This window comes from Temnothorax americanus, unplaced genomic scaffold, assembly GCF_048541705.1.
Source record: "Temnothorax americanus isolate GAGA-0224 unplaced genomic scaffold, ASM4854170v1 Scaffold254, whole genome shotgun sequence".
NCBI classification, from domain to species: Eukaryota; Metazoa; Arthropoda; class Insecta; order Hymenoptera; family Formicidae; genus Temnothorax; species Temnothorax americanus.
Window position 1 is genome coordinate 27398 of NW_027509396.1, and position 14171 is coordinate 41568.

Below are 14171 nucleotides of genomic sequence, written 5' to 3' on the forward strand. Positions count from 1 at the left end.
ATGCGGCTAAAATCTCGCATATGCTTTCTCAACGCGCCGATAAATTAACAAAAAATTAAGTTACGAGTCACGCGCGGAGAAAGATTTTTATCGGCGTTATTAAACTACGCACCGCAAAATTTGTTTGCACGAGAAATGAATCGTTGCCCAATATAATTCATCAAATCGACTGTCCATAAAACAGCGAAGTAAATTCGCGCAACACCATACGCATGTACGGTTACCGCTCGTTTCGTTTTGTATTCACGTGTGACTCCTGGGACGCGGTTACACGGACAAAGTACTCGAGCGCGTTTTTGATTGCTTGTCTAGCCGCTCGACCGTGTCAAACATGTTTCCCTAGTAAAAAAAAACTGGGGTGTACCGAAATCCTAATAAATTACTTTCGGTCAGAAATATGGTTTTAAAAATAAGTAGCGCATACGCGTATGGTCAAATAATATTCCCATAATTTTTCGCAAAATTCGCAATAAATACTTCAACAGAGTGAATTATCTTGTTTGATAATTGTAATTGCGACACATGGCAATCTCAATGACTATGAGAACGCTTTAAGACCTAGGAAAATAGACTTACCCTTCATGCCGAGTGATGATCGCACCTTCCCTCGATGTTCGTTTTACAGTTTACTCTTCGTTACACGAGCACTGATATTGACGTGTCCAACACAGGATTTCGCGACGCTTCTCCGACGCGTAATTTTATTTTTTACATGAAAGATGCGTAGGAAGGTGAACGACGCAAATCACGAGTTTCACGAACGTACGGCACTTCCTAAAAATAACAACATAAATTGTGATTTTTAATAATTGCAGTAAAATAAAGCAAAACAATGTCATTCAGATCGCTGAATTCAAGCTCAATTTCAATATAAAGCATCAGAAATGATACCGATTTAATTTAAAATGTCTGGTTAACAATGCGCATATTGTATAAAATGTACGTTATACCTAAATAAGAAAACTTTGTTAGTAAATATTGCTACAACTTGGTTGTTATAGTGTTCGATTTGAACAGTATTCAACTCTTGCAATAGTTATTAATTATTAAGCGATAAACGTCGGAAAATTCAAATTATTGGCATACGTTTCTAGTTTAATACAATTTAGGTAATTACGTACACAGTCGCGCGTGCATTTTACCTATTGTAGAATCAGGAAGCAATAATTCTCGAGTATCGTTTTCGAAATATACTTCCATTTGCGCGCTTCACTCCGCGCTTTATCATCCGTATCGTTTACAGCGTTTCATATAAGGGAAACACGTTATCAGAATTATAAACTTTCCAGGTGTCAGGTCGAGATCACATTGATATATGTAAGGTAAAATTGCGAGAGAACGCGGTCTCGCGTGATATGTGTGTGTCGTATCGTAGCGTGGAAATCGGGGTTAAAGCAATATGATAAGCACTGCTTCAGAAATAGCAGGTTTTGTGACGTTTGACCGCGAATAGAACAAACACGCGTGCACGTATATATGTGTACGTGATAAAACGAAATATTAAAAAATTGCAGGACATCGTTATAATTCCGTGCAGAAAAGAGAATTTGAAGCCAAATCGAAAACCAGCTTTCAACTTTGCTCTTTGCTCCTACTTAACGAAGCAATCAATATTTCGTGAGGTTTATTTGACGGAACGTGTGAAACGATGAAGAACAATGTTTTTTTTTTTTTTTTTTTATTCTTTTGAAGTGTTTTGTTCGCGAATAAAAGTTTCGACAAGATAATTAATCACTTTTTCAAATATTCGTCAAAATGTCATCCGAGCAATATCCGCTATTTCAAACTTTCATCTTCAAATGGACATTTGATTATTATCTAACAAAATAGTTTAAGTACAAGGTTGACCCCCTAATTGTGTTAAGCATTGTAATGAATGTAATGACTTCATCACTTCACAAAATAACACAGTCGTAAATTTGTATTCTATTCTTCGAAATCTCCTATACGAGCGACCTGCCACCGCAAGCACCACAGATTTGATTGATCCATCTAATCACGAGCCTCAGTCAGAGAATTTATCTGATTTTCGGAGGCTAAAGCTCGTAAAAATTTTATTCTTTTGTACAGGGAGAGAAAAATTTCCCCCGTGGGAGTCGGTACCGTCTGCCACTGATAAGTAGGCAGTGTGGAGAAGAGAACTCCATCGAGATTCTTCCCTTGTTTTCCTTTTTTGGCGGTGCTTCGCAAAATTTACGAGGATTACGTCGAGTCATTTTCGAGTTTCCCGCCGGGACGTAAAGCCGCCTCGTAAATTGGGATACTGTCCTCGAATTCTAGTCCCGAAAGACGATGGAGGAGGTAAAGTCTAACGCGGCCGAGGCGAGGCCGTACGGAAGGATGTTATCGAATTTGGAGCAACCTATCTTTCTTTATAAAGCACAAAAAACGCGGAAAAACATCTATAACATATATAATATAATAAAAGCAATATCGCAAATTTTATTCGTTTACGTGGCTATACGTACATGAATATATGTTTATCGGCAGTCCAAAGAGCTTGTATACAAATTTTAGGATGTTCGCCGCGCATGCAACACCGCTCATACGTGTAAAGCAAGATGCGCAAACTCTTTTTCAAGTTTACATTGCGAACGACGGCATGTTCGCCGCGTCGCATCTTCGAGGGCGCGGCTTGTTACAAGAATCGCAGACGGGAAGTTTGGTCGCGCCCGTTCGTGCTGTCGCGGCGTATTTACGCGTTCGCCGAAAAAATTTTGTCGCGAATATTGCGAGGTAAGCTGGATTCCGGAGTCAAGCGGCAAAAGAACGAGATAAAAGCTGCCGGATACGCGATATTCGACTACGGGGGATATCGCGTCCGGATAATGAGACTAGTGAGGGTTAAGTGAGAAGAGATGAACGAGAAAGAAGAGAAAAGGAAGGTACCGAAAGAGAGGAAACTGTGAGATTAGATTAGGTTCATATAAACCCGACACGGAATGGCGCTATCGCGCCGATGGACACGTCAAGGAACCGGTCAGGACAAGGAAAAGTCGAACGACGATGAGAGTTCGCGGAGAACGGACTGGCAAATTTATGGAACGTGGTGGCCTTTCCCGAAGTTGGAGATTTATCGGACTGATAGTTACAAGAGCGAAACGGCGCGACGATGCGCCCGCGCGCGCTCGAAAACTTCTGTGCCGCCCGCTAAAAATATTTTCACTCGAGAGACGAAACGGAGCCCGAGTAAAACGAACCGCGAGGAGGAAGAAAGAAGTCACCGAGCGAGACAGAGACGTTAGTGACTGCGGTCAAGACGTCGAAAAGTCGACGGACGAGAGTTATTTGCCGAGACGCGATTTATGGGTTATCGCTCGAGCGCTCGAGATTTATCGGACAAACCAAACGCGGAGTTGTTGAGGAGAGGTTTCCGTCAAAAAAACGAAACTGCACGCTCAACGAAAACACGTTTCGATGTAAGAAAAGTGAAAAAAAAACCGTGGTACACTATATATATACGTAAGCACAAAATTTTAAAAGGCGGAAGCTGTAATAAGCGAACGGAGCCGCGACGTGATTGCAAAAGAGATATCGCGAGGCCTCCGTGTAAATCAGGAAAGAGTCAAAAGGATTTATGTGCGTGCGCGCGCTAGCAAAGGAGTAACGTAATAAAAACGTCAAAGTTTAAGATTTATCGGATCCAGACAAAAGAAACGTCTCCACGGTCTCTATCTCGTATCGACGTGTCTCGCGCAGAAGCAGTATTTTTAAGCAACGGAAAAAAAAAGGTCAAGATCTGAAGGAAACTCGAACAAATCTCCGTCGTGCCATTCTTATCATGATGTGACGTAGAAAAAAAATAAAACTTCGTACGTTATCCTTTGTAAGATTTACCGGGTTGATTGCTAAGAAATTTCGCGGCGGAACTCTGCTAAATCTCGCGATTTATCGATGTAGAAATAAAAAGTACTAACATTGCCGATCCTTGAAAATTCTAGTGATATCTTTGATCTTTGTCTCTCAAAGTTCATGATGTTTAAATAAGAAGAGAAAGAACTCAATAAATATTTCTAGTCAAAAATCGAAACTTACACAATCGTATTTTTTTTATATCAGACCTGTCCAAATAATATAAATTGCAAAAGATAAGAATTGTATACCTAAGTTTTGTGAATAAATCTTCCTAAAAAATATATTTCTTGTCGATTGTATTCTAATTTATTTGGATTCTATACTTGAATATTCCTAAAATGACAAGTTAATAAACCGATTATTTGATCAATATTCCTATAACTAGTATATTTAATAGCTCATTCGAAAATTTGAGAAATCATCTTTTCGTATCTATGCGCGTAACAGATTTATATTACAATGTCAAGAAGACGGCGATATCGTTGGAACGTATCTTTGCACGGAAAGATTCTTAGAAGCGGCAAAGGAGAAATCTTACGACAAAAGTGCGAAAGTTCGAGACTTATCGAACCGGCAGTAAAAGGATCAACGTAGCTGATCTCAGAAAAGTATTTCACAGCATACAATAACTTCTTCTGCTCTTCTTATTTCCATGAATATTTTCAGATGAAAGTACAAGGCAGAAAAAAGAGAAAAGAAAGAAAAAAGAAACAAGTCTGTAAAATACAGGACAAGTAATAAAATTTTGAATAAAAGACTGATGATGGCGAAGCAGATGGGAAAACATATTGCGGATAAAATTTTCATGTATGAAATAACAGTAGGTTCTTTCTTTATAATAAATACGACATGCAAAAACAATGTACATATAATGTATATATAAGTTTATTTTAACATTTAAATAATATATGATAGGTATTTCAAAATATAACGCTTCAGAATTTTGTTGCATATTTTGCATTGAATATACGACAAAAATACTGTAAAGATATATATTTTAAATAAATTGATAACGGTGTTTTGCGCACTTATCAATATAATTTAATATACGTATAAATATAAAAATTAATAATATAAGTCGTAAACAAAAAAGAAGAAGTGACGTGCGGTTCACGATCGTAGAACGTTTGGTAGAACAATCAGAGGATTACGGGTTTGATCGTAATGATTCATATATGCTTATTCCGCCTACGTGAGTGAATGAATAGCTCAGAAGTCAACACTGCTGGTCCCGAAGAAGGAGAGTCCGTGGGCAAGTTTAGCAGCCTAGCCATGATAAAACAAAAATAAATGCTTACAGGACCAACAATAAGCCTCGGAAAGAAGTCAATAAAGTTGAAAAAACAAGTTTGAGCCTAATTTAAAGAGAAAGAAGAAGAAGTAAACAGAAAATTTTTATATTATCTATTAACTGCATGTTATTTGTGCGCGTATTTTACTTTATAGAAAACTTTTTTAATTATTTTCATAAATTTATAAAAAATGCAATATTATCTTTTCTATTAATTTAAACTGTGGAATTTCTCAAACTTAATGTACAAAAAATGATCAAAGAAATCAAGAAATAAATATAGATAAGTGAATTTTTAATGTCGCTCGCAAGTTTGACATGGATAAATCAATCTCGCTATCTACCGTACAGCATTGCGAATGGCTGCAATTTCCAACAACAATGACGACAGAAACGAGCAACGGAAAAGCGGAGGGATTTAAGAGGAAAGAAGAAAAACTCAATGGAAGAGAAGTACGCGAGAATGTGTGCGGAAGAATGGCTGAGTAACAACACAACGGACGAGAGTGCAGAAGCGGATCTATTCGGAAGAGCAGGGAATAAAGGGATCGACGCGGGATCGCGAGATTGTGGGAATTTCCGGTACCCTCGCATCCGCGGCACTTATCGCACGGCAGAATCAGCGATACACCAATGCAGCGTGAAACCAACGTTCCGCCGAACGTCGCACAAATTTCCGAGATTTTCCGCCGAGCAATCGAACACGCTGAAAAGTCGCGCGGCGGATTTCTCCATCCCGGATTTATGGATGAGGCAAACGCATAGATAGATAAAATGTTCTACTTCCCCTGAAGATGATACGATAAAATAATAGACTAATATCTTGCAGTAGAATGAATATAATATTAATCTGCAGATTAAATCAGTTGATTAAGTGAATCTCAAGTGAATACAGAAACTTTATTTAAAATAGAAACAAATCTAGAAATACAAAAGTTATATATTTTAAAAATTAAATTTTATGTTACAATTATATTTTACAAATGTAAACTATTGAAAATATATGTAATAATAAAAGAGATAAGAATTAGCATTTTTTTTCTTACATCTTTCAATTACACATTTATAGCAGTAAAATTCTCCTTGTTTCACCTCGTTCCACTTATTTCAACAGCGATGGTTTTCTTAGATTCCACCGAATATAATGTCTCCGAATGGAAAAGCAAGAGAAAAATAAGAATTCATACGCCCTCGTACGTTGGTTCCTTGGACAAATATATTCACTGGCATGAACCAAGAACCTGTGACATTGTCTTCGCGGAAAATATTTTCGCGAGGTAACCTTCCCTCATGTTTCCACAAAAACAGACAAAAATTATGAAGTAAATTAAACTTAATAGCATCTTCAATCCTGAATAGTAAAAACAATATTATTCTTAAAATACGCAATAATTACCTTTAATAATTCTCGACCCAGGATGTCCGACGATAAAATTAATCGATGGTATCACACTTAAAATTTCGCTGTTAATATCGAGTGGCATATCACTAAAACTCACGGGATTGACGCCAGGCGCAGGTCAAACTGATGTTCGAAAGACCGGCAGTGTTCGTCCAAAATAAATATCTTCACAAATTTTCTCTGGGCTTGCGATTTTTAAAGACGCGGGAGACGCACTGAAACCCTAAGAGACTCTTGTCTCTTAATTATCTCACAGACCGTCATCTTGTTAGTTTTATCGCGTCGCAGAAGATATCCGCGAAAATCGACGAAACCTTTCGCAGGAATATTATCCCAAAATCCGTAAAGTTATCCTTTACCACCGAGCATTATCCTTTACTATCTATTATCGGGATATCACCCTCTATAAGACGCGCCACCGTTCGCGCACCTTTTTAATTTTTGCCGGTGTCCTCTCGCTGTTTTATTCCGGTCACGCTCACACCATTCGACCTCCTAGTTCTCCCCAACATACAGTTGCTACATGGAAAGTAATAAGGACGTATTAAAATGACTGCCCTTAATACCCATCGATTTCAATAACAACCGCGATCCACGTCGACAGCAAATTTATTAAAAATAGCTCGGAACGCCCGTCCTCACTAATAATGATTATATGCCTGATATATCCCGACGCAAAAATATTAAGGATGAAAATTGTGTTTGACGAAATATGCGAGATATACAACACAATAACAATTTCAGATTTTGATTAAGTATAATCATATAAAAACTTTAAAATATTTGTGTATTGTCGCGAAGGAAAAAGAAACAATCACATTTGTATAATCTTTATCTAGGAATTTAAACGTTCTTGATGAATATTCAATTATCAAAAGGCAAAAAAATATAATATCTACAATTTTTTTTCATTGTTAATATCTGTTATTCGCGGATATTTTATCCATAACTATACTATATCGTATAGTGGAAATTAAAATATTATATTTTGCGAGACGCTACATGAATAAATGTTTATTTATTTAATTAACTTGTAAACATACATAATGCTAAAATATATTTCAACTTTTATCGTTATTTATTCAACCTTCTGCATTATTAAAAAAATTATAATTAATCAGACATAACAGACGATAAAAAATGATAATAACGACAAGATGCAAGATATATAATTAACGGAAAGTAGATCGAGTCTACATTCGATAATTTGCAAAATCGTCAATAGCAAGAGATGGAAGTGGCAACGATAAATATGTCTGCAAAAACACATCTTCCGAACAATTCAAAGGTAATAATTATAATGCGGGCGATATATTATCTCGAAAGGCGAAAATCGAGAATCACGATTGTTTTCAGCGATGAGCGGCAAAGTGTCCTTTAAGGAGTCTGGAGTTCAAAGAGCAACTCTCGTCGAAGAATTCACAAGGATCCCTCTTTGATCGACGGCAGACAAGTGGACTCATATAGCCGACCGAAAGAAATTCCAAGTTCAATGGAGGCCAACGTATACCGTCCTCAAAATCAGATCGATACGTTATCGTGTACATACACGTACTTTATTGAGGTGCACATGATGCATGAAGTCGATCAATCGCGTTTACGAAAAATGACAGGATAGATATATCTGACATTAATCGCATATGAGAAAATTACTTTTTAAACCAAAGAAGATGAATAAAAATTGAGTTTCAACCAGCCCTCTCTCTCTCTCTCTCTCTCTCTCCATTTTTATCATGCCAGCCTCTTTCCATTTACATCTAATTCTTATTCTTATTATTTTTAGTCATAAATTAATTTGTACACATACATGACATGTAATTGTGTGAATACCCGCACTGTATTGAACTCTGGTTCGCTAAGCCGTGAATTCGCTAAGCCCAAATGACCACGAGGATTAGTCATTCTTGCGGAAAAATTACGGAGAAAATAGAGCTGGATAATTCCCTCTAATTATGTACTAATCCTGTCAAACAAAAAGAGAATAAATATTTGTGTAACAATTAGACGCTTTGACGTTTGCGACTTTCATGCATATGACTATTATACAATAGATCTTTTGAATTCCGTAAATTTGAGCGCGAATACATTACCTAATACGTGCATTGAGCAAACGATTATAGCTTCTCTCTCCCGCATTCACTCACATTAAATCGTACGGTGAATGGAGCGCGTCTCGAGTGTGTCGTGCAAACTTTTCAAATCGCGAAAAACGTTTGAGGAGCATTCAAATCTTATCGCACAGTTAACAGCCGCGCCGCCCGCCGCCCGCCGCTTCGCCGTTTTCAACCAGCCATTAATGGTTCCGTGTATATAATACCTCAATGTGTTGCGATTTATCGCGTAGCGGCGTACCACCTCTATCATAAATCGCGATTTGTATCGTACGTGCGCGCGGAGGAATCCTCGCCCTAAACGGATTATCCATCCAGCCATCTATGTTTAGATAATATCGATTAGTTCAAAACACGAATCGAAAGAGTCACATTTGCGGAAGGATAATAAACGTTGACTTTACGCGAGGCGATTCCCGCGGCCCGGGATCTACTCCAAGTTGGCACGTATCTGTTTTACCCGAGGCACATCTCCGGAGATTACTCTTCGAAACGAGCGAGAAAATGTTCTGGGGACTCTCAGTCCGGAAATACAGCCGTGACCCTAAAAGGAATGTATAACGCGGCTTTGAAACATCCGTCAGGTCCTTCAAGGCGCGACGTCACTTCCGGGAGCCAGGTCCCTCAGGGCCGCGTAAGAAAGCGCGGTGCGCATCTCGGGAATTCCGACGGACAAACCGCGGAATAATGTAAATTTTTCAAGGATACTTCAGCCGCAAGGGTGTTGCAACTTGAATAACAGTATTCATAGCCGACATTATTTGTGACACAGTGATTTTGTATGCTACACCTAATAGCGTCTATAAAAACAAAATAAATACGAACAAGGAAGTCTTGAACAGTTTTAATAACAAAAGATAAATGAGCGATAAGCGTTTACAAAAGTGTCCATATAGTATTGTAATATCGGAGACGACTGGAAAATTATATGATGAATTACTTGGCGGGTCAGCCGTCGAAAGTTGAACAAACAATTTATTTCCCGACCGTCGTCGCGTCGCCCATAAAATTACAAGTTCTCCAATTTCGCGAAACGCGCGCGCGTCATTGGAAAATGATTTCAAGAATTAAAACTTCGTAATCCTTAATACGCGAGGTGATATAAATTATCGTGAAAAAGCGACTTCCCGAAATCCTGAAATGTCACTGACAGAGCGACACTTTATTGCGGTGATTATATATAATGTAGCGCTCTAATCGGCGAGGTAAAAAAATTCCAAAACCTGCAGTGTGAAGGTCAGCGGCGGTGCGGGCACACACTTGACCTGATTGCGACGAGCGTAACGCCGAACAGACAAGCGTCAGAGAGAGAGGGGGGGGCAAAATTGCAAAGCAAATACTCGAATCCGCCATCGCAGACGTCACTTCTAATTTCGCCGATAGCTTCGTGTACGGTTGTCGCACTACTATACTGGCAAATCACTCGAAAGAGATCGCAAAGGGTACTGCGTTGAATACGATCATTATCTTAAGTAGGACGATCATTTCAACGATCTGTCCGCGCATTACGATAATCTAACAATAATCGACGAACAAGTACGTAAATATTCTGTCGTATCAAGAGTTGTCACTTCAAACGAACCTTTTACGAGACAGCATCAAACTGTCGGATTTATCGATAAGAGCTTGCTGCTGACAGCGGATTATCGCTTATGAAAATTCACGCTAATTAGATTCAATCTGTACGTTGTATTCTAGAACTCTATCCCTTCACTGCACAAATCTATCCGATTATCGACAAATCCTAATGTCAAATGCGAAGTGTCTTCCGAAGACCACCCCGTCACTCAAAACTATCTGTTTAACCATATGAGAGCTTCACAATCGCAATTGAAGGTCTAAAACGGAAATTTTCCCATCTTTCTCGCCGCGATGGATAGTACTTGCAAAGTCGATCCGAGAAATCACCCCCACGATCCGAGAGCACGAACATTATACTTCAAATACGACCGGGCGATCTGTTCTCTCGCGAAACGGGCTACGAAAAAGAAAGGGAAAAACGAGGGCACCTCTTCGGCAGTGCTCTTTGGCCGCGGGCGCGCTGCTACTGTCGAGGTCTCTCCCTCGTAGAGCTAATGCACGGAGGGTACCCGTTCGACGGGGTTGACCCAGTTAAGAGTAGAGTCAAAGCCCGAGAGTGCGCGGTACGGACGCGTCCACGTCGCGGTATGTACTGAGGCACTACCGCGTATGTACGGCAGTCTGTCTTTCTCTCTTCCTCCGACTAAAGCTGCGCGCAGTAAGGCCGCGAGGGCTCGTTTCCCCTTTCGCGGTTCTCGCATTCTGCCGCCGCCACCATCGCCACCTCCACCACTTCCACCACCGTCAGCAACACCACTACCACCACCACCACCACCAAGAGATCGACCTTCGATGTAGCCGACATCGTCGTCGACACCACCGCCGCCGTCGCCACCGCCGCCGTCGCCGCCACTACCACCGCCGCCGCCGCCGCCACCACCACCATGGCTGCCACCAGCAAAGCATCCCCTGAAACTAACCCCCTACCCGCGCTTTTCGACCAAGCTCCCCTCCATATTGATCAGTGCGCGCGGTCCACAGGCCGCAGCATCCAAGGATGGGAACGCGCGCTGCTACACGTTGTCAACATGCTTAGCAGACCGAAATCCCACGGTGCGGGATAGTGACGGGCCCTGGCCACAAAAGCAACCGCATGTGTCCGCAGTGTCGTCGCCGCGATATGAGGAAATGCTAAGACCGATATGTATTAAGATGCACGCCTTATTTTATTGTATGACACACAAAAGAAGATCCATCTAACCGTGGATGGTATCCAACTCAACTCGTTCATATAAACATAAATTAGAAGAATTGATTTAATCATGTATTTTTCCCGCATGTCAATATGCAATCTATTTATAAAATTTAATTATTTGCAATGCGATAAAAATCATTTTAAGCAGATTCTGTTAAATTATTAAACCGATAAAAACATACTTCGATAATATAAATTGCGCGCGAATATAAAAATACGAGACGTTCAAAAAGTCGTAACGAGTTTCTCATTCATTGATTCGATATTAAAATTACACTCGGGCATTCAATAAAACATTAAATTTCGTTATAATTAATATTCCACGGTAAATCGTGATCATTTGGATTGGGCGTACATTAACAGCATTCGCGCGAAATGTTATGAACGCGTCGGGTTGCAGAACAAAGAACAAATGCTCGTATTCCGGAAATCCCTTATCCCCTCTTTAATTACCACGAGACAGGTGCAAGCCGGTGCCATTTATTAATCGATTAAAACCACATGCGTCCGCGTAACCTCGGCACAAAACTTTCATATTAGGCTTTCGCTAAAGGAGTCTCATTATTTGCGGAATGTAATATTCATGAGTTAGCTAAACTCACCAAACCAAAAGAATAGAGATTGACATTCTAAAGAAATGTATTTAAAAATAAATTAAAACTTAATTTAAAAAATATAGAATTAATGTCAACTTCTCTATGTTCGCGATCAGTTATAAAATAACTAATAATAACACAAAGAAACAGTAGGCTATAAGTATTAAACGTGTACGTTACATCTATCAAAAAATTCTCGATGAAAAAGCTTTGAAAAATGGCGGACATAAAAGGGGATAGACAAGACTAACAAATGATTTCTTTAAAAAGAAATGTGCAGTCGCTGAAGCATTGTAAAATCACGATAGGGAATTAGTTTGGGCTTTTCGTGTCAGGCAATCATTGCGGGTAATGACGTGATCAGAAACCAACGCGGGCTTTTCGTGTCAAGCAATCATTACCGCATTGTTCTGAACTGTGCGCCGAGGGTTGCTTTGATTTATGTTTTCGCAAATTATTAAAGATATAACAAAGTTACGATCACTTACAATGTTACAAAGCGACATATTAATCACTCTAGAAATTACTATTATTATTATTATTATTATTATTATTATTATTATTATTATTAATGTTGGAATATTTCAACGCTTTTCGAATTTATCGTTAAGAAAATGGTTCACTTTTTTTACATTTCTTGATTTCTTTAACCTGAAGTTCTCTTACAAACATATATCATGCGTTAAGGTGGAAATCACTGCAAATTTTACTCCCACATGAGATAACGCTCCTACATTGAATCCGCTTATCAAAAGTGAGAAAATACTTCTTTCTCACGCGCTGACACAGAAGTTTCTATACAAGGTGTACTAAGAACATTCCGCTTGGAAAGGTTGACAAGCGCTATTGCGAGAGTTCCGTACTCAACCGCCCAAAGGCTAAGCGCAAAACTTCCACGGCCGAGTGTGATTGCCGCGGCAAAAAGCTGCTCGGAGCTTTACAACCTTCATTTCCCGACTTAATACGTTTCTTTGCTAAGGCGGCAGTAAAATAGAGCGGAAAAAAGGGAGAGGAAGAAACGAAGCCGAACCTCCCATCGACCCATCGATGCGGGATCGATCTCGGTGACCTTCCGTCAAACACACTTTCCAATGCAATTGCATCTCCGCACCGTTACGTTGCAAAAGGGACAGAAAGTTTCACTTTCGGCCCGGAAAGTGTGCACAACTTAAGGTCACACATTTTCAACATTCTCGAGTCGGTACCTGAGATCATGTTGTACCTCTTCGAGCGCAAAGTACTTTCGTTCGCCGCGCTTTTTGTCATGAAGGGCTGCGTTTTTAAATAAAATGAAAGAAAAAAAAGCAAGGCAAAGAGAAACGGATTGCTGATGGTTTTTTGTGATGGTAAAGTGAATCCTTCCTGCTGATACGTAGGTATAACAAAACACATGGAAACATGTGTAAAATTTTAAACAATTATATTATCACTTATTATGCCGTATTTTTAAAAATAACAGAATGTATAGCTGTTTTGTTATTTATAACGAGAATAATAAGAAAAAAAATATTATTTCCTCATTTGCTAAGTTAAATGAATTATAAAGCCATATATTTGTCTACAGCAAAGAAGCATTTAACTAATAGCTTAAAATTCAAAGCTTGTTGAAAATAATACAAAATTTACGTGATTCACTAAAACTGAGATATTACATATAAATATCAACGTAATTCTTAATATTGCCGATTATTAATGTGTGAATAATACAAAGCTGAATGTAAAAATGTGCTTTAAAAAATGCTGTCACACAGAAATTCATTAATACAAGTAATCGAAAATTGTTTTAACTTGACATTTTTAATTTTTCATCTGATGGAGGATATAACCCACATACGCAAAATTGCACAATTAATTCGCATAATGAACTAATTATTGCAGGATGCAGCAAGCGAGCGAATCGTGCAGTCGAACACGTGTAGTTGAATTTAAATGAGGTCACGCGAAAACGCGTCAGGTTTCACCCACGTTATTAGTGGGCGACTATTCGACAGGGTGCCTATTTAACAATAGACAATTAATTAATACACCCGCCTATTATAGGTACTAGTGAATAAACACGCCGAAATTGCTCGGTTTTGAAAACAGTCTATCGCACAACGCTATATCTTTCACACTGTTTTCGAGATTGAAATGATGAAGC

The 14171-nt window shown here is 39.1% G+C and overlaps 1 long non-coding RNA gene across 3 annotated transcripts; it reads right to left on the bottom strand.

Moving 5' to 3' along the window:
* Positions 1 to 582: 582 nt before the first annotated feature.
* LOC143899119 (uncharacterized) lies at positions 583 to 11457 on the bottom strand. 3 transcript variants are annotated; one of them, XR_013257389.1, is made up of 3 exons: positions 10669 to 11457; positions 6543 to 7067; positions 583 to 774 (listed from the first exon to the last, which is right to left on the bottom strand). It is a non-coding gene; the product is annotated as an uncharacterized LOC143899119 (long non-coding RNA). The 3 variants fall into 3 exon arrangements; XR_013257388.1 differs by having other exon boundaries at positions 10543 to 11457; XR_013257387.1 differs by having other exon boundaries at positions 10242 to 11457.
* Positions 11458 to 14171: the final 2714 nt, after the last annotated feature.